At 39.5% G+C, this 24418-nt stretch overlaps 1 protein-coding gene across 4 annotated transcripts in view; it reads right to left on the reverse strand.

Annotated features, from left to right (window-relative positions):
* The window catches only part of CYRIB (CYFIP related Rac1 interactor B), a 75935-nt gene that overhangs the window by 40981 nt on the left and 10536 nt on the right, over nucleotides 1-24418 (reverse strand). For all 4 annotated transcript variants that reach the window (XM_039548818.1, XM_039548819.1, XM_039548816.1 and 1 more), the window contains exon 2: nucleotides 1297-1375. The gene's annotated coding sequence lies outside the window, so the exon portion shown is untranslated. The remainder of the gene's footprint in view (nucleotides 1-1296; nucleotides 1376-24418) is intronic.

Raw genomic sequence — 24418 nt, forward strand, 5'->3', positions numbered from 1 at the left:
AAAAAGTCCAAAAAAAAGAAGCCCCAAAAAAAAAGTCTAACTTTTTTTTTTTACTGTGTCATTCTGACAGATGCACATTAGTGACTACTATAAGCATTCAGAACTTTCCTATCATTAATCTAGGTTTGGCAGAGTAACCAAACAAAACATTTTAATATTCTCTGCAACAGCTACACAGAAGTACTTTATAAAGTTATCCTCGACTGCTTATAAAATTTAGGCAAATTAACTGGCAAGTGAAGACTAATAAAGCATCTGTAAATGCTTAAGTCATGAACGCTTAATGTTTTCTTATTGGCTAGGATGTGTTTCTTTCCATATTCATCCCTGAACCCAGCCACATCAGCCCATTGGGGCTAAGAACACTCTCTTGACACCAGTTTAATCAGCCCTGCAGCTCGAGTGGCAGCAGTAAACAGAAAGGTAGGATCCAAGCTTTAGAAAAGGTGTATAGTAAGGTATAATTACAGAGGAAAACTGCTACTTCATCTACAACATCAAGTATTTCAGAAGAGAGCTGTAACTCTGGTACCCACCATCAATGTGCATATGATTTACCTATGTTAAGACATTCAAATGTCCTAACTTCTCAGGTTTCCTTGTGATTGCTGTGTAATACTGTAGCTCAACATCTTAATTTATGGGCTGGCAAATTGCTATTAAGTGGTCATAGCTCTTCACTGATGATCCTTTTATCATTCTGTACCTAAAAGCAGGCTGCACATGACTTTGTGTCTGGGAATCACAAGATATCCTTAGTTTTATTATCATACATTATTCTCAGTGAAAATTAGGCCTCAACAAACATCCACTGAATAATTACAAGCACATTAATGGCATCTTCCAAAGCATCTGGATTTCTGTTAAGGCTTCCTTTTTTCTCTCTCCAGACTCTGAAGCACTATATTTGAAGTTTCACTGTTTGCACTATCACATTTCAAATAGTATTTATATAGGACACAGTACAGACACATTGTATTTGTCTCAGCTAAAGAGGCAAACAGACTATGTTTAACATGCCACTACAGGAAAAAAAAACGAGTCTTTTTTCTCCTACTGAGAGAGCAGGAATTTAATCAATTTGTATTCCAATTTAAATACCCACTATTAGTATTAGTAGCTATCCACTGCTACTGAGTCTTTTGTCTGGTAAGCTACAGACAGTTAGAAAGAGAAAATATTGCATGAACTACTTCTTGTTTTCAATAGATCAAAATTCTTTGTACTCCTTGGCCTAAAATATTATGGAAAACAAAGAAATATTCTACAAGCAAAGAAACCCAAGCAAGTGTTTACCAGTTAGTAGTATCTTCTTGCAGTCTTAACAGAGAACGCCCTTCTTCAGATTATCGATACAGCAGCTCGTCCTCAAAATCTGAAAAAACAGAACAACTCCATTAAACATAAACAATACACAGTATTTTAATCACATAAACCAGTGCCAGGGGTAAATCAAAGTTAATCCCGCAGTGCCAAGAAACCTACATAATCCTTTAGGAATGCAAATAAAACGTGCCAATTTCAAAAACGCCTGGTGATTTTATGGAAGTGATATTACAAGCAAACAGAGAAGCATCCTTACAAACTCTTCTGTGAGTCAGTAAGGCTGTTAGCTAGCCATGATCACAAGCATCAGAAATAGAGCATTGCATCTCAGCATTACCGAGTTAAGTTACATATAGTTACAGCACAAAAAATAGAGCATTACATCTCTGCATTACAGAGCCAAGTTACACATAATTGCAGCAGAAAAAAGTAGGTCTCAGTTCAAGCTTTATTTACAGTGTCACATATATTGCACACAGGGAAAAATACTTCACTGCTACAGTTTTCATCAGTTAAAGAAAAATGTCACCAATGGCAGATTTTACCTATCTGAACTTCTCTAGGATCACTAGGATTTTCTGTTTCAAAACTAAGTTTGTTTTGGAAAAATCAGTATTTGTATGGCCAGACAAAAAAGCATTTCCTACGGAAATGCAGCACTGAGATTCCATTGCAAGCATTTGGAGGGCATTTCAGCTCATTTGGAGTAGACTTATATAACAAACAGCCTTCCTTTTTTGGTACAGTGACTGGATGGTGAACTGCCCAAAACTGGTACCTTTCTGTTGTGGTGAAAGGTTCATAAGCCTTTGGGGTTTTGTACGCTCCTTCTCTTTCAGGGAATTCAGCTAATTTAAATACTTGAGTATTGTCACTTAACCTGTCTCCAGTAAAACCACTGCTGCTCCTGCTTCAGGTGTTCCTGGTACCAGAATCCTTCTTTTTAGTATCTCACATCTCAAAGTTTCTTTTAAAGAGTGATCTTCCCATTTTGTCCTCCAATTCTCTTTCTGCTTCTTAAAGCAAAGTCAAGCATATTCTGCAATGTGTCTGTTTTTAGCCCAAACTTGGTTTAGGAATATAAAATCCCTGTCATGTCATTTCAAATCCAGCTGAAGAGGCATGAAATATTCAGCGTTAATTTGTATTTAATCAGCTATCAGCAGTTCCTCTTACATCGGGTAATCCTGATTAAGGAGCATTTAACAAAAATATGCTGCTTTGCAGTTAAATTTCTAATCACAAAGGCCGTAACATTACTGATTTGTCCCAGCTTGGGAAGGGTGGAGGGAAGAGGAAGAGCTACAAATATAGGGGCTGGGGAATGATTTTAGTCACAGTGAAAACTGCCATCAAAAGATGCTACCCGTTGCCTCCTGCCTCTCTGCAAAGGAAAACTTGCAACCTGAAGAGCACAGCTAGGAGAAAAGGCAAGGATTCTGAGATACTACGCAAAATTTAAGGGCCAAATAAAACCAAGGGATCCTATGCACAGCTACACTGAAGCAAACAGTTGTGACAGTCAGTTGAAAAGCAAAACCAAAAGAAGAATAACGTTAACTAAGGACAACTTTTGTGAATTTGTGTCAAGGCAGCACTTAAGATAAGCAAGTGCCTGTCAAGTTAATGTGTTGGTGGTTTTTTTTCTGAAAACGTTGTAAGAAGCACTATTTCTCTCTCTTGCAGAAGGGGAAATCTAAAAAGACCCAAAACACATTCATTCCGTTAGCACATAGGTTTTGTTTCAACAATTGTTCCACTACCCTATTCAGCCCCTCTCATTCATGGTCCTCTTGTCAGACAACTGCATAGGTTAACAATTCCCTTAAAAACTGAATGGAAGCCATAAGATCCTTTCACTCATGCTGCTTGGCAAGAGCTGCGCAGAGCAGTTCTATCACTGCCTACAGCCCATAACAGGACTGAAAGTCTGGCTGCCCGAGTGACCATTTAAGAAACTCAACATGCGCAAGTTCCTTCAATGCACTCAATCAAAAACACTTCCTTCATACTGCTACACTGCAGTATGAAAAGCTTCTTATTCAGTACCAGAAATGGATTTTTTTTCAAGCATAATTGATCATTTCATTAAACAGAAAAATTATTTCATTTCCACTGTTCCACTGTTAGGACACATAGCATCACGTTGCCAAATTTGAACGGTTAAACCTCCTTGTAACTACGGAAGCCACAACTACTGAAGCAGGATTTTGGTTTACTGAAAGGAATATCTAAGCCCACTGGAGACCCTTCTGCCCCCTCCAGTCCTGCACTGATCCCACTCCTGGTTGCTCAGCATTTCCTGTGCTGTAGCTCCTCCTCCCTGACAACCCATTCTTGCAGGCTGGCTTCAGGTGAGAAAGGGAAGCAAGAGCCAGCAGCAATAGCTGTGGAGCAAATCTGGATGGGAGAATTCCACCTGGCAGAACTGGCATATGTAACAAGTGGATTGAAGGGATGATGGAAACATCCAGAAAAACAGTGGAAGCACATCATCTGCCAGCATTGGGCAAAGAATTAAAGCTGGTGTGACAGGAAGAACTGGAGAAGAAGGAGGCTGCTGCACAGGAGCACTGGGCAGAACTGCACACAGAAAGGACAAGGAAGCTGAAGTAGGAGCACACACAGAAAAAGCTGCAGAAAACATGGCCCCTTTGGAAGATCTCTACAGCTTTCAAGGCAATGATTCCTTATATATGATCTAGATTAACCCAGTTCAGTCCATAAAACCTGTCAGGAGCGATTTTTTTCTTTTTAAATAACAGATCCCCAAACTGTAACCTATGGTATAAACAGCACAGCTGAGAAAAACCAAACTAGCTGCCATCTTAGTTTAAAGACAAGATTTGTTCACTAATTTTTTTTACTTCAATGGACTTTTGTGGAGTAAATTAACACTGTTTCTTTGACAGTCTAATGAGACTAGCAGGTGAACAACAAAAGAGTAAGCTCATTCCCAGGAGATATCCTTGCCTGCCCTCCACACACTGTGTTGGCATAGCTTTGTAGGATGATGAACTCAAAAGAAGGAAGCAGACAATAAACCTACTTGTTCCTGCTAAATTAGGGAGACTTCACATCTTCATTTAAGCGACCATCCCTTACTTCATTAGTTTTGTCACTTCAGGGGAAGGTGGAATTAGTACAGCAACTGATTAAATCTTGTTCTCCACACAAAATTCATGCTCAAGAAAACTATTATCCATAAAGATGCAAAGAGCCTTCTGTGAATTGCATGGTATTTGCTTTTCCCTGGCGTACATGTTTCAACAGGCCGATGCTTCCCAAGCACTCATCTGAGCTACAAGGAAGAAAACTTCTGAGAAATTTATTAATGGTTACATCCTCAAGAGAAAAGGGTAAAGCCACTGACACAGGGCTTAATAGGTTTTACTGAGGGGGTCAGGGTGCTCCATTCAAGACAGCTTGCTGAAATATTGAGGCAGAACAGGCCATTATTATCAAGATACAGCAGTGTCTACATAGGGGCTCCAAGTTAAATAATTTTGCAGTCTTTGCCACCATTAAAGCAAGACTGACACTCACAGCCCAGGTAAGCCCTGTGTCAGAGCTGGCTACATGCCTTCACAAGCAGGCAACACGGGTGACTCAGGGCTGAGAAGCAGAGGGAAACATGCAGAGGTCAGCCCTTCCCGAAATTCTGCCCAAACCCTCAGCTGCTGACCCAATAACCCACACTCCAGTTCTCCACCTTGCCTCAGTCAGACAATTGCTTCCCAAGGACACTACTGAAGTGACCACCTGGGGTGGCCTGAGATGCCACTTCATTTCCCTTTTAATTGGTAACCTACACAGCATCTTCAAAAGCCCAGACAAATGTAGATTTCACAAGTTAACAGGCAGGTTATTTCAACTCAAAAGCTTTGCCTGAATTCCATTTAGTAGTAACTCCACCTGGCCTGTATACCCAACACTGTTGTATAGATATGAACCGTATTTAAAAGTCACACTACACACATAATCTTTGCCAATGCCTGATTTTGCTTAGTCCAAAACACAGAAAGCACAGGAGAGACAGTAATGTGGATTTAAGGTGATGTATCCTCCCTAACACAGATCACAACAGACTGCTAGACACAACAGCCCATCATAAGACATATCTGAAATGCAGAGTATACAAAATGAGTTGAAGAAAAAATGAGCCATAAAGATCCATAAAGATAACTAAGTGTCAGAAGGCTTATGGTAGCTTACAAACAATTCTGGTGTCAGGCATAAGACAGCACACACATTGAGCAGTCAAAATAATCCCTGCAGAGCTTCTGGCAGGCTACCCTTCATAGTAAGGCAGCTATGGAAAAACAGGCAGAAAGCAACACAATCAGTGCTGTTTTCTACAAAAACAGGAGAACATACAAATACTAGAATTCACTAATAGCTCTGTGGCAAGCAAAACTTGAGAATTTTATATCTCACTAAAATGATACAGACTACTTTTTCCTCTTACGAACATACATTTCCAAAACTTTAATTTTCAGTTAAAAGAGGAAAGTCTCCTGTGATTTGAGGAATTGGTAGTCTGAGAACTATTCAAAGATCTCCAGTTATTCGCTTCTGCACAGCTGATAAAGTAAGTTTTCCTTCCTTTACTTCCAGGACAGAAACGAAACCAAGTGTTTAAGATCAAATAATTACACTGAAACTTAACAGTTTGAGCTGCAACTGTACATCATGCAGCTAATAATACTGATGCTATGACACATTCCAAAGTTAAAACTATTTGCCTTCAGAAGACTGCAGCTCTGCTTCCATGCAACATCGGAGCACTCTACCAACACCCTGACCCTTTAAGACAGCAAAGAATTTCTTTTGTTCATTCATCAGAATAGCCTCAGTTACAGGACTTAAGCACACTAGTCCTTACAGGTTTGAACTACAAAACCACTAAATATGGTTAAAAATGTACCTCTAGTATTTATTCATGTACTAGAAGCTAATTTTGTGAGTAAATTAAGATCACCCAGTTAACTATGAGTTGCAAAGACAGAGATGGAGAAGACTCACACATAATAACCTTCCCCTGTCCCACAGCAAATATTTGACACAGGTTTAAAGTATTATCAGCCCCACACAATGCATTCACTGAAGTGTAATTTACCAAACAGAACACTGACCAGCTTTTCCTCTGATAATTACTCCAAAGTCATAGAAAGGATTTCCAGTTGTGAACACTTTCTCCTGTCAGTGTTGTATCGCAGCTTTCAAACACTGAACTTGGTATTTCATGCTCAGTACTGTGGCACGGTTTAGCAACTCCCCTTAAAAATACAGGTTTTCAAATTAACTGTAAGTATTACAGAAGGGCTGAATTTTAGTTGATGATTATCCTTATCACCTTTTTTTATTATTTACTAATAACAATTGGGAATAGTGTGTGCCCCAATTCCATAGACTTTGTTCACACTGCAGAAATTCTGACTCCCACCAGACCATTACTGACCTTCAAGCCCTCATTCACCCAGCTTCTTGGAGCTCAGGAACCTATGTCTGCATTTACTGTAAATGCAGCAATAAGAAGAAAGTAGCTTTTGTTTAAAAAAAAAGTAAAATGAAATTGCTAAATACTTACTCCATTTAGCCATACAATAAGCATATTTCTCTGTTTCAAAGACAAATGCAGAAGCAGTAAATATGCCAATCATTTGAATACTCTTACATTAGACAGGCCTAAAGTTTAGCTATGAGCAGAGAAGAATATATTTGATGCTGGACTTGAAGTAACACGATGAGTATTTTCTCCAGTTCCCTTTTGAAACAGAGCTACTCCCCTTTGAGAGTGACTCAAGTCCTTAGAGTGACTCAACTCAGAGATGAAGAGGCAGGACACAGATGACATGTTCTCCAGATTAGCTATGGAGTAGGTTTCCATAGCAGGGTGAAAAGGGCACGTACATACAGTTATACACGGACTGAGGCAGGACTATCTTTTCCTATTTCTAATGAGAGGATGTTCTTGATACAATACAAAGGAGGAGAACAATTAAGTTCGGATCATGTAACTTATAGAAACTTGGTCAGAAGTGCACAGTCCTTGCAGAAAGTCTAATAATTCTTGTAACAGATGTCAGGAGCAAGTTCTTTTGACTTATAACCTTTTTGCCATATAGAGAAACAGGCACAAAACACAACCTAGAATTACTTCTTCACTCTCAAGTACAGATGCCACATATCTTTTGACCTCAGACAGCTTATTTTTTCTCCTTGAATACACAACACTCAACCTAGGCACTGAATTACATTATAGAAACCAGAAATTAACCCATGGAATGATGAGTGAATCAGTCCTGTCTCTTCTACTATCTACAGAGGTACATTAAAAGAAGATTCTCATGTGACCAGAACCAGTGGACTCTGCTTTCTAAGAGTTTTAACTGTTGAAGTTATGAGCAAGCTACACAAACTCTTCAAGAAGTTAAAGCTTGTAACTATAGGAGAGAAGCTAAATATCCTAACTGCAAGGACAGTTTAAGTTCTCCCTTGGACAGAGAACTCTCCTAAGCAAAGACTAAACACAAAAGACTTTCCCATTCCATAAAAATTCTTTCTCACCAGGCTCTGCTGTGCTTAGTCTTTCCTGGATACACACCTTAAGCCTGTATTCATAACATGTCCCAGCTTCAGTGTCCTTCATATTTTTACTTATAAAGTGTCCCAGCTTCAGTTGGGAGGGAGGCATGAGCCTGGCTCTCAGGCAGATGATCAATTCAAGACTCCTTAAATAGAGGATCAAGTCAGGTGTCCCTTATGCTACCCATCATCATGCCAACAAGTCCGTAATTTAAAAATTCTGAAGGGGGAAGAGAGACTAGGAAAGATGCTATGAAGCCCTTGCTCTGGGTAGTTGGTCAATATATCCTTTTTTCCTCCCATTTTCTCATCAGCTGGATTTAGACAAGTTATCTAGTCCACAGAGAGGCAGGCATTAGTTCCAGCTCTTAGTGATGTTTACAGTACCTAACTTTATCTGATGTGTAAACAGTTTAAGCTCTTAGCTTAAGCAGTCTGAATGATCTTCTTAGGATCCAATATTTGTTAAAAGAAAAGAAAAAAATACTGCAAAGATGTGTGAGACCTTGAGTAGAAAATCTCACCCTCAGAAGGTTGTCTGCCGACTCTCAGCTTTTACATCCACTTCTCACTATCCGAGACATTAAAGGCAACTGGACTCCTATTTCTGCACAGGAAACCTGATGAATTTTAAATCACTCGTGCACTCCCACATCCTCTCATTTAAATCTGTACTGAGAAAGCACAAGATCTTTGTTCAAAGAGTACTTGTAGATGCCATCATCTCCACAGGCATTTTTCCTACATTTAATGTGCAAGTTACAACCTCAGTCAAAACAGGAGCACAACAATTTTTCCATATTACCCTGTATTTGGAGTAACAAAGGAAGCATTTAAGAAAAAGTCTTACATTTTTCTCCTTAAGCAAAATAACAAACACCAGTGTTCAAATATTCACACACATGTTCTAGAGACTGCAGCAAGGCAGTTAGTTCACGCTTTTGAAATCAAACTACCCTGGAACAGAAGTCAAATTGTAAACCAAAAAATACCCAAAAAACTTTTGCTTTAGAGACATATCACACTACAAAGGTGTTTTGCTATTCTAAGGCTAGAAAGACTTCAGACTAAGAGATCCTGAAGAACCACTTTTCATGAAGAAATGCAGCCAGAAAACTCAATACACACATGAAGAAAAGGAACTGTGCTATACAAAATTATGGAATCATGGCCAGCATAATTCTGGTAGACACAAAGTTGCTGTATTTAAGTAAAGCTCCAACAACAGACATGCAATTCCCTTCATTCAACTACCGCTAATTTGCAGGTGGATGCCAGTGCATTCAGCAAGAGTATCATCAGTTCAAGCACTTCAAGCATCCTGAAAATGTCCTAGGACCACCAATTACAAGAGTATCATCGAAAACCAGGGAAAAATTGTACTAGTATGTGTAACCGGACTTGAAATTAAGGTGCCTGGCTTCTGCAATCTCCAAATTTAGATCAGGGACTCCATCAAACCATGTGATGAGAGAGTTGCTCTGCAGGCAGAGCATGCTTTAGGCTGTTTCTCCATGAGAAACCCACAGGGCCCTTTACCACACCGTGTAACCAGAGCATGGGCAGTGCCACACATGAGGTTAATGTTCAACCAAATGAAAGGCAGAGGCTCCCAAGCTCCTCAGAAAGACGGTAACCGGAGAAGTGTGACAGGAACTGTTTAAGAGAAGCCCAGCAGCAAGCTCCAGCTTGGTGAGAGGTACAAACGAAAGCGCGTGCACGTGCACCATGGATGCGTAACTTCTAGGAAGGAGCTGGATCCATCACGTGGTGCTGTAGTATTCATCTGTTCAAGGACTATGATTCAGTGCCTACAGGGTGTGTTGGATTTAGTACAGATGCACAGAATAATTGCACACCGCATACGTGTCTGGCTGCTGACAGAAGAAGGCTACACACACACATACACAATTAAGAGCACTCAGAGAAGTTAAATCATCTGCTCTAAAAGGACTGACTGAAGCCTTGTTGGCCTCACTCAGTGCAACTACAGAAAGCTTCCATATCTCTCTCGGAAGGAGTCTCAAATTGAAGCTACTTAACTTTCACAAGGTTTAGTTTGAGGGTCACCATGCCCAGCATGGGCCAGAACAAACATTACCTACTATGGAATTATTTGTATTGCCATTCATGAACTTACACAATTTATCAGGGACATCTCATGTGGCAAAGACACTGACGAAGAACTGGATGATTTATGGGTGTTGTTATAGCAGAAATCTCCTATAGCAGGAACTTTTCCAACAACAGACATTTTCCAGCAATCTCTGAATACTGGAATGTGACAAAAACAAGACAGAGGAAGTAAAAAAACTTATATAACAATAAATCTTTTTAATGAAGATATGCTTGTCACTGTGGCTGAACCAGAAAATTTCTTTTGCCTTACAGCATTGTCATAAGCACCACAGAAAGCTCACTAACAAAGGGAAGGGCAACTTCATAAAGAGCAATGCAAAACCCCTTTAGCTGATCAAGGGGCTTCCAGTAGCTTTTTTGTCTTTCCATAAAAATTAATCTGGCTTTCAAAGATTAGTAAAAAGACAAATAGAAACTTACCCATTGTCTTACCACTCAAATCTAGAAATGGACGTTGGCTGCCTGGGCCTCCATCTCATATTTTTGTGGAAATTGTTATTTTCTTAAAAATACAAGTATCAGCAAAAATAGTATTAAAAAGAAAGCCACCAACAATGACTAAGATCTTCCAGATCTGAAAATATGAAAAGGTTTCACTTGGATGTACTTTCAGTTAATGTATCACTGCAGAGAAACTAAAGGAGTCCCATATTCTATTACTAACCTTGCTTCTATCTTATAAACATGTTTTATTAGGAGTCATTCAACTACTGAAATTCGGTCCAGTGTTTCAGTAACTAGAGAAACATGCATTTGATCCCTGTTTTTACTACAACTTCCTATTTGCTTCCAGGTAATTAACACTGCCATACCTCAGTTCCTTATCTTATCTTTCTTAGTGATGAGGCCAAACATTCAACACTAAGAAGAGAAGGACTTTAGCCAGGTGTGTTGTCTTTGAATTCTGCTACAGCAAGAGTTGGTAAGGGCAGCAATGGATAAAGGCATAAGCGTAGAAGAGGCTGTTTAGTGACTCTCCAGGCAGTCAGTAAGAATACTCTGGGTGAAACACACGTGCAGAATACCTCCAAAATCTCTGCACTACATCACATTACAGACAGAAGTTGCTGAAGCAGTACAGACTCCAAAAATCAGACACTGCATTCCTATCCAGCAAAGATATTCATGTTAAACTCTCATCCATCAGCCTGAAAAATAATGGAATTTGCTGTTTTACTGCTGAAAACTTGAGCTTCTTAAGCCTTTAAGTTAAGGCCCTACAGACAGTAAGAAGTTAACTAATCATTTGAGACAGTCTAGTCTAATCCAGGACATAAACAGTAACTTCACTTCAATATGCATGTTATAGTTAAAAAAAAATCTTTTATTAAGACTATTTTGAATTATAAAATCATTCAAGTATTCCAAACTGCTGATCAAATTATCCTTTCACAGAGATAACAAATGAAAGTAATTTAAAAAAAAAAAAAGGAAAATATGCACATGTCAAACAACGTGCTTGAGGGGAAAAAATAAAGTTTCATCCAGATCAACCAACTTCAACACTGACTACGGCTGGATTATTAGAGGGGAGTGTCATAAGACATCCTGTAGTTAGAACACACTTACTAAGAAACAATGCTGAACCTACACTGGGACAATTTTCTAAGATGAAAAATGAGCGTAAAAGTACAATTTGCATCTTAGTAGGTGCATTTAAGTTTATAGAAAAAGCTGCTCCCATGGAAGAAGCCTTAGAGCAAAAGAAATTTGTGCTCAGACCATTAACAGGATCCACAAATTCTATCCTCTTTCATACAACAGCGATCTGTAACAAGTGTATGTAACTATTGAAGAATGAACCACACCTAGAAAAGTAAAACCAGCTTTTTGTTTTGCTGGTCAGCCAGAGTATCCTCCATGATCATGAACACCACGCTTATGACACAGTAGAGAAGTCCTTCAGCAGTTCATGAGACCATAAAAAAAGTTCTCAAGAACCAGGCAAGGAAATGAGTAGTTCAGAAAGGTGGCATCTCTAACTCTGGTTCTGTGTCACATTCCTAAAAGATAGCAGAGGGCACGAGCAGCTGCACCTCCTTTGCCTACTTTGAAACCTGCAAATAAAACATAGCACAAAAGTGGATTCAAAACCTGTAATTTCAGGCACACAGACCTTGCCCTAAAAGGTATCACATCCTTTTAATACCAGAATACAACAATAACGAGAATTAATTCACTGAGAAACCTCATATTTGAGGCAGTTTCTGGAGCCCCATGCGCTGCCTTTGTGCACATACACAGCACCACAAGAGCAACAACACATGGTAGGAAATTAAATTCTGAGGAAATAATGTCTTCCTTACCTTAAACTCCTGTACACACTACCAAAGTTTTGACTATAATAAGGAAGGAATTATCAAACAGTATTTTACAGACTTAATTTCTTCCACTGAGCACACTCTGCCTGGAATGGGAAAGAGCTGCTTCAGCACTCACTTATGTCAAGGATCACTTTCCAAAAAGGTACACTGGGGTAGTGCCAAGCCACTGAAGCAGATTTATTTCAGAAAACAGAACTGTAACTTTTCTACTAGACAATAAAAGCTACTGCTTAAAGGCAGTGATTCTCAACCTCCTTCCAACTGCAGCCCTTCCTAGTTTTTGGCATAATAAGCCCATAGGCAGAACACTTACTTTACTTCCTCTGAGACATCCATCTGCAAGAGCAGGGGAATGGCAAACGGGATCATTCCCCAGCCCACAAACTCAAGCAGAATTAAGTAACACACAGAGTGACATGGAAGTTCAAAAGACACACAAGGTGAAAAGAAGTATACTTAAGACCAGATAGGGACAAAAAAGGGGTGGGGGAGAGGGGCAGAAAAAGAGACACAGACAGAAACCAGCCCACTGATGGCTGTACCTAATCCATTCTACTCTTTTGAACGCTTCTGTTGATGGGAAGCTTTTCACTATAGTCACTGCAATCTGGGTTCCCACGAAGTTGCTCTCACACTCTCAAAAGAAGGACAGCTCTAGAATTTCTGGTTTAAATTGAATTAGTATTTCATGTTATCAATTTTATGACTGTCAAAGTTCCATTGTGTGTCCTAGCAAGTAAATAAAACGCTTAAATATGGGCTACACATTTCACACCACTTTAGATATTTACCATGAAAAAAAAGTGAGGCAAAGAATCCTAATCATCATGTGCTCTACACAGAAAATGCTCTAAATTACACTCAGCCACATCAGCACCCTTCACAAGTTAGCACTTAGAAAGGTGCTCTGCAGAGAACAACACAACAGTTTAGTGCTTTCACCTGAATTTATTGCTACATTTCATCAGAAATCAGAGCTCCACAAAAGTTTTCTTAACTATGAAATCTTTTGAAAGCTTGATTTTTTTATATTATATTGTCTGTGCCAATGTTCATGACTTTGAATCTGCCGTCAAGCTGCATGCCCCCTCACCCTCAACACACTTCTCTGGTGTGCAAGCATCATTATCAGGCATATTCAAATCAGTAAAGCACTCAAGTGTTGCAACACAGTTTAAAGTCAACACCATAAACACCATTCCCAACATGTAAATTCATAGCTTTCAGCCTTCTCCTTAGTGTGCAGCTCTGTGCTGAAGAATAAAAAACTTACTTTTGGCCTGTTTACTCTTTAAAAATGCCTAGCTGGATATTTTATTAGAAAATGAGCACTTCTGAAATGACTGACCCTTAAGATTGTTTCCACTTCCAAAAATTCTAACCAAGTCTACTTTCCCCTATTCATAGAATGGATACTCAGAGGCTAAAATAGACACTCTTTTAAGTTAGAAAAACCAAAATCTGTCCACGTGCATTTTTCTTCCCCATTTCTGAAAGCAAAGAGCAAGCAATTCCAGATCCACAGCTTAGCTAAGAAAGACAAAAAAAATGTCCTACAACTATGTGAGAAGAGACCAGGCCAAATAGTACAAGTCTGGGAGAAATCTCTGTATATGGAAGCAAGTCCCTGGGCAAATTATTCAAACATGAATAAACTTTGCACTTACCTGATGGGAAAATGAAGAAGTATCTGTAGCTACCAGCCTTGTTCTTATAAACCTCTTAATTCAGAATTACTCCAACATTAATTTTTACAGCTGTACTGTATCACAGTTAAGACTAGGCAGGCTTTCAGCCTACCACTGTTACTTGACTTAAAGGGGAAGCTAAGCAAGTTACAGTATCTATTCAGTCAACCTAGACTAATGTACTTTGAGTTTTAAAAGATTCTTTAATTCACGCTGTCTCTAGATAGCTATAATCACAAAGAAATGCAGAAGAGTATTCTTAATTGGTAGAGAAGTCTTGGCAGTTTGTTCCTCTCCATGGCAAAAAGGAGATAAAAATCAAGGAATGCCATTCCTGGATGCTTTCAGTGAGGAGATAACACACAAACTGAGAAGGAAATTTTGTTGTATATATATAAACAGGTAAAGAAAAAGGGTGAATTTTATACCTCCTTGTAGGTGAACGGAGCCTCCCATTATATTCTAACGTACACACAAAAATAATATTAAACTGGCACAACTGTACAGAATTCAAAGGCAGGCATCAGGGCAATCAATTTCATGTTACTACTGAATCACATTGATAGTGAAGATTGCTTGTGACAAAGATCACAGGATTAAACTTATCTGTAAACTTATTTAAAGCATTTGCCTTCACAACTTTGACAGGAGGATATCCTATAAAAGGTATCTGCAAGACAGTAAGTGGCTCCTACCTTAAAGATCTCTTCTGTCATCAGACCTGAAAAGGCCCGTTTCTCCTCTCAACAAAAATGAGATTAACTGGCCTGAATTACCAGCTTTTTCTCTCCTTGATAAACACCTAAAAGCAGGAAGGATGCTGGAATTTCCTAGGACAGTTACAGACATAACTCATTCAGGTCCCCACAAGTAACTTGTCAGTGACAACCCTTTATTGAAATTTTATTAGAATTATTGCTACTTCTTTACAAGCCTGATACTGTCTGAGGAAAAGCCTTGAGATAGAAGGTTTTGAGACTTAAAACCCCTGAAACTGAAAATTAACATAATGGACTATAAACTCTGAACAGAACTACTATAAATTTATTTAAGCTTAGAAGGAGCTACTGGACAGAGGCAGTGGTAGGAGGCAATATTAACCACTTTATCACCTGCCCCCATTATCTCCCAGGGGAGACAGGAAGACACATCTTTTATTGCTGTACAGCACAGAAAGGTTAGCTCTGAGAAAGCAGGAAATTAAAAAAAACCCAGCATTATAAAAATCAGGAGGGGAAAGGCTGTCATGCCAGGAATGGTTAAAGCCATGCTGGAAACGATATAACTGGTTCCAAGAAAGCAGCTGTAGTTATGGGTTATGTAGCAGCCTGTCTTTTCACCAAAGTCAAAATTCCATCAATGTTTGTGTTACAACGGAGGAGTTCTGCCTGTCACATACTTGCAGGATTTAATATCTGTATATACTTGCACCTTTTCACCATCTAACCATTAAAAACAAATCTCAACTTTCTTGTTTACAGATTAGAGTTAAAACTGCAACTTTCATCAACCACCTTTAATTCCAAAGGAATTGCCATTCACACCAATGCTTTAGCCGAACTCCAATCCCAAGCACAGCCCTTGACACAAAAAGCATGACAGTCAGTCAACATGTTACTGTTACATCCTCAGATTTCAGTTTTACTTTTCATGGTTATTCAACACAATTCCTCCCAACTCCTAAGAATAAATCAAGATTTCTCTCCCACTGGCTTTACTCGTTAAAGACTGCAACACCAGAGAGATCGTCAAGTGCTCCGAAGTTCCCCAGAAAACTCAGTTCTGCCACCATGAACACTTACATAGTGAGATTGTCTTATCTTCTGAACTTACACACCAGAGATTTATTATCAGTTGAGTTTTGGTTTGGTTACTTTTTTCTAACCTTCCACCCTATCTTTCACACAGCTGAGTCTAGTCCTTTTATTTAATGTCACTTCAAGCTGTATCTGGGAAGAAAAATACTGTCCATTCTTGTGAGATAATTTTACATGTAGCTGTCTAAAGTCAGGTCCAACCAAATGGTGCTCAATGAATACTGAGATAAAAAAAGAAAGTACTTTGTCCTTGTACAACACAGATTACAGCAAAAAGAATTTGCTGGTATGTGAAATTTTTTTTTTTCATTTCCCCAGACACCTTTTATAGGACCGTGCCAGTTACTTTAACAGTAGCCAGCAAAATGTGCTGTTGTGCAGTTGGGACAGCCATCGTTTCCTGCTCATCTTTACACACCAGCACAAAAAGCTACTACTCAGCAATCAAAATCCTTGTAAGTTGAAAAAAAAAAAAGTCACTTACAAATACTACCAAATTACTGTTTCAGTTACATGCACAATTTATGTTGGTTTTACACTAAGATACAGTTTAGAGTTTGTGTTTCTTGTGAATATGACAACTACAAAGACTGTGATTCCTGATTTTATTTAAACAGAACAGTCTGTCGGCACTATCTGGGAGACCAATACTTAACTCAAATTTGCTTTGAGACAACAGGTTAGTAAACCAAGGTCTTAAATAATGGCTACAGTGCAGAGACATGTCATATTTGGAACAGATTTCTGAAAGGATCAGAAGTACAGCATTGGTTTGAAAGAAACCTGATCCTGGAAGGATGGCCTGCTTAAATTCTTGGTAGGACTTATGTTTAACATGAAATGCAAATCAACAAAATCTTGGATCTTTAGGATATTCCACTAACTGCCAGCATTACATATGCCTACAGTTTCCCAGGCTACTTTCCCTAGCAGCACAGAGAATATATAAAGCATAACCAGTAAGAGTTAAACTCTAGCTTTCCTTGACAACATGTTATTGACTGCCTCTGATGGACTTCAGATTAGGCCAAACTGTTCACCATTTTTAGCTGCAAAAAAGTTAAGCTCATTTCAATTCTCCTGGTTGAGAAGATTTAACTACTGCTTCTTTCCAAATAGTAAAGGAGGTCAAAAACTACAAAACAGACAAAAACATTCACAAGTCCAAAAATTAACTTGATCTAAGTTACTTTTCTGCTTCTTAACTACTCAACAGAACAAGATGGAAACAAGCAACTCAGACCATGAATACATAATGCAAAGTCAACACAAATCAGCAGATAAGAGAATCTCAAAACAGATTTTCCCAATGCATCATTTCCTGCCAAGAACAGAATCAGAATGGTTTGGATTAGAATAGACTTTTAAAGGTCATCTAGTTCAACACCCTTCCATGGGCAGGGACACCTTCAACTCAAACAGCTTGCTCAGACCTGGCCCTGAATGCTTCTAGGGATGGAGCATTTACCACCTCTCTGGGAAAACTGTGCTGGTGTTCCATTATTCTCATTGCAAAACAGTACTTCTTTATATCAAGTCTAAATCTGGCCTCTTAGTTTAAAACCATTGCCTCTTGTGCTAGTGCAACAGGCCCATGTCAAAAGTCTGGCCCCATCCACCTTACAAGTGCTCTTTGGGTACTGGAAGGTGCTCTAAGGTCTCCCCAGAGCCTTCTCTTCTCCAGGCTGAACCACCCCAGCTCTTTCCACCTGCCTTTATAGGAAAAGTGCTTCATCCCTCTGATTGCTTGTGTGGGCCTCTTCTGGACTCACTCCAACAGTTCCAAGTCTCTCCTGTGCTCAGGACTCCTGAGCTGGACACAGTATTCCAGATGAGGTCTCATGAGAGCAGAGTAAAGGGGCAGAAAGCTGGCCCTGCTGTTGGGGATGCAGCCCTCAGGTCTTTCACCTCAGGGCTGCTCTGAACCTCTTCATCCCCCAACCTGCATTGATACCAGCGCTTGTCTGGACCCAGGTTACAGACCTTGCACTTGTCACTGTTGAACCTCATACTGCTCTTGGCAGCAAGATCCTCGGACACTGTGCTGCCCACCACATCCAAGCTATTGGGAACCCAGCAGGAGACCTTCCACTGCCCGATGAGATGTACTGGATTGCTTCTTGGTCAGCTAGGATGGTCCAAGAAACATCCTCACGGGACTGGCACTGGCAGAGGCATCTCCCACTACAGCACTAGCTTGCTCTCACTGCCCAGAGCTGCTCACTGCTGACTACAGCATCCCTGAGACCTCCAACACTGACCTGAGCCTCAAGGACAGGACAGGACCCCAGGAGCTGTGATGGGATGCAGACAGCCTTGTCACTGACCCAGCATGGCAGGCTGGAGAAGGGGGGGGGGGAAGCATAAAACATCTCTCTAAATCCACCCAGGAAGTGCAGGGCTCCCTCAGTCAGCACTAGGGTGGGGGAATTAAACCCACTGCAGTGATACAGTGGAGTTTGGGGGGCTGGAGGTGGGTAGGAAGCTGTAGTATAGTGGGAAGTTGGTTGTGTTATATTATATAAGTTCTTGCTATACCTTTACTCTTCATTTTTTCTTGTAGCATGCTAAACCACACGTAGGCTATTAACTTCTGAAAAAAAGCAAAGCCACCAAAATAGCTACAAAAAGTCAGTTTACACAATATTTTAAATACAAGCAGGAATCACTATAACTAAAAACCCTGAACTACATCTGCTAGCAGAAAAGTCCCACTTTCAAGCAGCAAAACCCATCAAGTTCTGTTTCATGCAGACCACTATCAACAACACAGTTTTTATAGCACTCTCATAAAATGAAGAAAACTACTGGCATGAAAATGTAACCACCCAATAAATACAGCCCCACCTTTACAGAGTTGTACAATTCCATACTAAACAAGACTGTCTAACAGGGTAAGTACAGCTCTGTTTGAAAATTACCGTAGCTGTTAATCAACAAGTATTTTCTTCCTGCCCTTCTCTCCCCCCACTTTTAGCACTGTTAGCCTCAAACAAACAAAAGAGAGAGAATTTGTTGCTTTTCCATTGAGCAGGTTAACCTGTTTCTCCTGCTGTACACAGTAGCAAAAAAGACTCCAACTGAAGCTTAACCCAGTCACAGAATTTGGTTTTGCAGAGCAGAAATGCAAACAAGTTGATTGATGCCAGTATGCAGGTGATGGGGGGTTTGATTAGAGCCTGACACCAGCAGCTTTCGAAAATCACCTTCCACCCTGAATAGTGGTATGTGAATAATCATTCAGCATCTTTTATAAAGAAAACTGCCACAGGAATGACACAAGATCCTGACTTAGGACTACTTCAGAAACAGCTCTCAAGGTACAGGATTTTGTATCTAGTGGCCTTTAATAAAAAAAAGGTGATTGGCTTCTCTCACTCTATTCTTCGGTGTCAAAAAAATCTCACAATCAGTATCACAACCAGCACTATCACTAACTCTAAACACATTGATTTTCAGCAGTGATAAAAGAATTAGTACAGACATGCTCCTATTTTTACAGAAGTTATAAACTCAAGCATTACTTAAAGCTGAACATCCTCATTGTAACAGAAGCTTTTTTTCATGGAATAGCCTTTCTTTGTCTCTATACTTGCTAAAATCCAAAGACAAAGAAAAGCCCTGAATTTCCTCTTTAAACGTTAAAGGACCTTGACACTGAACACAGACAATTTATTACCCATTACACTCACATATATTAAATGCAAATGGATGTTTTTTGCAGTGTATAAACAGCCAAAATGATTCACACCAAGTGTTTACCTAGTCCAACAGCAGGTATTTAAGGAAATATCCTCGGGACCACTTCAGAGGTAATGCAGAGACTGCCTGAACTACAGGTTACCTCTGCACATTGGATATGAACATCTTCAGCCTCTCCAACCAATAGTGACAGCAAGTGCCACAGTGCAATTAAGTTCTGTGTGAGGGGAGGGAGAAAAAAGAGCCTCATTTATTTTACAGATATTGCCATAAGTTCCTCAGCCATTCTGTCAGCCTGTGCTATATCATTTATTTAATATACCTTTATCACATTGCCTTTCAATTTCCTTAAAATCAAGGCCTAAGGTATTTAGCTTAGTGAACTAAATAGACATTCTAAGATATCCAATCACCTTACACATTACCTTGATCTATGACCAGCTTTTACAGAAAGCAGACATGTATATTAGTTTGCTAGCCAACAAACTAGGTCAACCATTTACTGAAATCCATGCAGACTCAATCTCTGCAAACAAGCAGAAAAAGGCAGTGATGGTGTGGTGGGGTTTTGTTTGGTTCATCTGGACTCTTCAACCTTTCTCAGAACAAGGCTGATCTGCAGAAGCTTCATGGAGTTTCTTTAATCTATTCCTAAAGCCCTGGATGACTGTACTCTTTTAGGTGGCACCTGAACAGATCATTAATCAAATACTAAGCCCACAAGACTGCAGCTTTAACAAAGTCCACCTTCTGCCACCAGTTCTCCTTCCATCTCTACTTTCCTGAAGGTCTCCCCTTTTTCACTCACCCTATAGCTCAAATTGGAGCACAACAGACCAAGAGCGAGGTTATAGTGCAGAAGTCCTGGATCAGCAATCAACCAGATCTCAGACGCACCTTTTTGTTCCTACTACCAAAGTACTGGGAATTGCCACTCGCCTCAGCTGCCATGAGAAACTGCTTGTATGGCTGTGCAAGTCTCTCCCCTGGCTCAGAGGTACCACCAGTTGTGATTTGTGTTGGTTTTTTGGACTTTGTTTGGGTTTCTTCTTGCTTTTTTTACTTATTATAAAACTGTACTTCAGCACACTGTCCATCCCCAAGCCAGGGAAAAACAAAACCAGTTAGAGTAATGCCATGAAGAAGATATCTATCCTGGGACTATGGCCTATTTTATAAAAAGTGGAATAAAGACAACTTCTGCTCCTTAGCTAGCACACTATTTTTAAACAAAGAAGATTACCATAAACCAAGAAGTTTAATATTTATGATTGCCACTTCGGCTTCTAAATTTGTATTGAATACAAATTTTTTTTGGAACAACAGATGACAGGAATAATCGTATTCAGACCTCTTAAGTGACAAAATGATTCAAGTATCTATAAAAATGGAGAACCAGCAGTACTATCATCCTCCTATCCACACTTCTCCTGTTTGCACACCAATGTCAGCAAACCTGAATCCACCACCTTAAACTCCCCTCTCACAACAAGGATACAGAGCATTTTGTTCACACAACCTAAAAACATGGGATTTGATACTCCTTTGGACTGAAACTATTAAAATGAGGGTGTAGGTTACTTTTGTTTTACTGACATGCAAGATGTCATTAAATGCAGTGTCTTTTCCATAAAGCCAGAATACTCACAGTGCCGTGCTTCCCCTGTCATGCAGAGTACAGCAGTTCTACACTTATTTAGCAACAATACAGAGCCCTCTGCAAAGGTCTGCTGTAAGTTCAGAACAGGAGACAGGAGAGTAGCCTACATTTCATATTTCCTTCCTTCTGCAAGGTTGAGTCACATCCTTAGGTCTCCTTTTAGAATGCTAACAAACCACGGTAGAAACAAAAAACCCACCCTTTAACAGAAAAGCCTTGCATTCAGGGGAAGATACAGAACTGCCAAAGGCCACAGTTCAATTCTTTGGCTCATCTTCTGCTGTGTCAGACAAGAGAACTGCACACCTTTTTTCTTGTTAGAAGCAAAACCTGATGCTCTTCACAGCCAGACAACTTCGTCAAAGGATTTCCAAGATAAATAAAAGGCGTTAGTATTTATGAGTGAATAATACAGACAAATTCCTCATTTGGAATACAAATTACTCTATTTACTGCATATAAAAAAAATACCCAAACCCAACCACCATCACATGGCAGAAAACAGAAAGTTCAGCTAGCTATAAGACAAAGCCTTTCTACACAGCAGGTTCAAAAGTATAAAATTAAGATCTGTATTTATGTCCTTTGGTCTCTCTAGCACTTTAAATATTTTAAGCCATGACTGCCAGAGATGAAACAGTTCTTGCCTTACTTCCTCTGTTCTACCAACAGCAACACCACTGGGCTAACATGGGTGAGTTCACTAGTTAAAACTACTACAAGCCCACAAGCTGTTTGTTTGAAGTCTGGACCAGTTTCACAAGCCTGTTTTGTGTGGCCCAACCAGTACACAGGCTGGGGCAAGCAGAACTGTTAAATCAAGTAAGTCCAAGCTTTAGACGACTACTTCTATTTATGCAATATACAATTACAGTTCGTTTCATCACACTGGAACAGATGGACCTTTGCAAATCACCTACCCTGCACACCTGTATGACCAGAACAATTAAGCAATTGGGACTAGAGCATCTCACTCAACAAAAAAAAGGAAATAATAGATCAGCTGGTACAGTTGTTTCTGCTGCATAGCCCACCTATTGAATTCTGAAATAATTATTTGCATAGCCCAGAGTATTTCGTATCGCGTGTTTAATACCAATATTAATATCAATATATTTTACACTGATGTATTATAAATAGTATGCTTGCAAGTATTATGCAATAGAAGATGCATTTCTATCCAAACCTTCCAGTGAGTCAGAAGCTGGGCCATGAGACAAACGCAAAAACAATCATTTTCTTATAAACATGATAAGCTGAACTGATCCCCTATTAGCAGGCAAATAGACTAGAAAATACACTTCCATCCTTTCTACTCTCGGTAAGTCAAAGGTACTGATATTACTGTTTCAATCTTTATACGTGCTGCAGTTTTCTATAAACACAGGTTTAGATAAAATACATGTAAGTCAATAGTAAGAGGTGCAAGTCTCATTAAGATGGGGTAGTTCTGGAGCTGTACCTTTCACAAGTGTTTTCCAAAATAATTTCTTTGAAGTCTAGCTAGCTATTAAAACAACAGTGCAGCATGTTTAAAAACCATGACCATACTATTTGTATTTAAAGATTAAATCAGTCTCATTTTGTAAGGTACAGAGAGTCAACTACTTGGCACTATAGGCAAGGTGCTGTATGCAAAGGAGGAACTAATCACTAAGTTTCCGGACTGAGGACACAGCTACTGTGTCAGAGACAAACTTCCCCTAAAGGCTTCTTTTCATAAGCAACTTACAAAATTTGGAGAGGGAAGGATATTGACCCCACCTGTCTAAGAAAAGAACATTACCTTTTTCAAACTTGTCCAAGAAAAACTACAAAAGCCAAACCAGATTTTCAGAATTACTCCCATATAACTAAAAAATGCATAAATGTATTCTATTGTAAAATCACAGGTAATAGATGCTGAATTTAGTTCTTCTCAAATGATACTAGGAAAGTTTGAAGTACTGACTTTGAAGATAAGTTTCACTGCAAAAGAAAGATGATTTTTTTTTTTCCCCTGGAAGCACTGTTTTGGAAAAGAGTAGTGTCTCACGGCTCTTCACAAAGAAGAAAAGTTTGCTTCTGCACAGTAAACTTTACTCAGATCCAAAAGGAGTATTTGTCAGATATGCAAACCAGACAACTACAGTCCGCCCCAATTACAAGTACTGAGAAACCGTGAGAAACAGCATAAATAGGAAGAAAGAAAAGAGAAAGAAAGGAAGCCATGTCCTATTCAACAAGCCTTCCCCAATTCCAAAGCACAGTTCAAAACAAACCTCTCTGAACTCCTGGCCTGACTGGCCCTGCATTCAAAACTGATAAACAGGCTACAAGGAGCACACTTCCAGAACCCCTGAACCTCCTCCATCAGGAGAAGGGGGCCTGCCACTAGGTGATCTCTAAGGTCCCTTCCAACCCAAATAATTCTATGATTCTATGAAGAAAAAGGAAAGTTGAAAGACAAAATTCAAACAACTTCCTTTTCGGGCAGTTCTAGCCTCAACTTTGCAGAGATGATTACAAATATTAATGATGCTAAGTGAAAGAAGCAGTACTGTACTACTGTACTACTCAAACTCTACCAATAGCTCCTTTTAGTTACTCTAAACTTTCTGGTTTAGGAGCATTCAGGGGGAAGCATAAAGCAGAGAAAAGTATGGCTGGTAAGAGCAAAAGAAAACACAAAGAATGCTATCTATGTCAGATATTTCCTGAAGGACAAGCAAGAAGAGCTTTTTACACAAGTGCTAAATAAAAGATGATAAGGAAGGACAGAGCAGTGACAGTGAAACTATCTGAGCAGATGTAAAACAAGAGCATGAACCCCACCTTCCAGTTACTTCTATTACAGCACTGCAGGCAGGACACAGCCTCCACATTTCCGCTACGGGCCAGTCCTGTAACAGCAGCCTCAGCAATTTACAAAGCAGAGCACAGCTGACAGCAGTAAGGGAGAGATGATGTTACACAAAATAACCACCTGATAAGAGAGAAAATACTTTTACAAGGTGCCCTCCTTCAGTGAAGGGCAGCAGATGAAGTGCAGAAATTCATACTCTGGGACTGCCTAAGGCAAAGGGTAAAAAGAATACCTTAAATAAACCAGCTCTAAACCAAGCAAAAAACTACACATAAGCACAAGCACTTCAAAGAATTAGGGTATTTATAAAGGGCTATGATGACTGCTCA

This window comes from Corvus cornix, chromosome 2 (genome assembly GCF_000738735.6).
Source record: "Corvus cornix cornix isolate S_Up_H32 chromosome 2, ASM73873v5, whole genome shotgun sequence".
NCBI lineage: Eukaryota > Metazoa > Chordata > Aves > Passeriformes > Corvidae > Corvus > Corvus cornix.